Source organism: Microtus ochrogaster, chromosome 4 (assembly GCF_000317375.1).
Source record: "Microtus ochrogaster isolate Prairie Vole_2 chromosome 4, MicOch1.0, whole genome shotgun sequence".
In the NCBI taxonomy this organism is placed as follows: Eukaryota; Metazoa; Chordata; class Mammalia; order Rodentia; family Cricetidae; genus Microtus; species Microtus ochrogaster.
Window position 1 is genome coordinate 88,253,249 of NC_022011.1, and position 1,144 is coordinate 88,254,392.

Genomic DNA, 1,144 nt, shown 5'->3' on the forward strand with positions numbered 1-1,144 from the left:
GTACATATGATGCGTGTGCATGCTTCTCTGTGCATGCCATGGTACATACATCAATGTCCAAAGCAATCAGTCCCCTCCTACCTCATGTTTCTGGGACCCAGCTTAGGTCAAGAAATTTTCACAGGAAGCACTTTTATTTACTGAGCAATCTTGCCAGGTCAAAGGTAGTCTTAAGTTTTCCTGATGGACCAAAGTGAAAGTTCTACTGCCATCCTGATGTTCTGAAAACGGAACAGAGCACGACAGTGAGCAGCTGTTCCAGAAACAGGAGACTCAGCACAATGAAGTTTCTATACACTGCTTGTGTGGGCTCACTCTAATTGTAATTTCCTTTAGTTTAATTTTGGCACAAACAAAATTTGGAAGCATGGTTTGTGTAGATATTTCAAAATAGATTTTTATGTTCTTCAATAATTACGGTCCTTAAATAATTTAGCAAATTGTAAAATGTTTGCTGTTAGGAATAGATGAAACAGTCAATGTTTTTAACATCTTGACATGCAAACAGGAATCAGGCACGTTGATAAAATATTATTTCACAGTTCATGTGGGCTATATACTGAAAATAATCTGAGACTGGCATCATTTATTCTGAAGTGGATACATTGTTAAATTAGATCACTACTGACTATTGCTCAACTTTAAGACATGTGCATTGTTGGTAGTGGAAACACGTGACTTGATCATTCTGCAGAGTTCTGGCTTTCTCTGGAAAGCCTTGTTTCTTGATGTTAAATCAAGCAAAGATTGGATACTTAGTGGCACCTTCTTTGTTCCTGTGGTTTGAAAATAAGATCGGGCTTCATGTACTGGGACACAGCATCTTTTAGTTCAGAATTCTCAACGTGTGCTTGTAACCTTGCTTACAGAGAATTTGATAAGTTCTCATTTCAGACATCAAACTAAACTCTGTATGATGCAAATGAGAAGGCTCCCAGTGGGATGAGGATGGAGGCCTGTCTATGTCCTAAATCTAGACTAGATTTGGGATAAGGATGGAAGCCTGTCTATGTCCTAAATCTAGACTAGATTTGAGATGAGGATGGAAGCGTGTCTACGTTCCAGATCTAGATTAGATTTGGGATGAGGATGGAAGCGTGTCTACGTTCTAGATCTAGACTAGATTTGGGATGAGGATGGAAGC

General features: G+C 39.1%; 1 protein-coding gene across 1 annotated transcript in view; it reads left to right on the top strand.

Moving 5' to 3' along the window:
• Window positions 1-1,144, top strand: part of Itga4 (integrin subunit alpha 4) — a 71,280-nt gene that overhangs the window by 24,401 nt on the left and 45,735 nt on the right. The window lies entirely within an intron of this gene.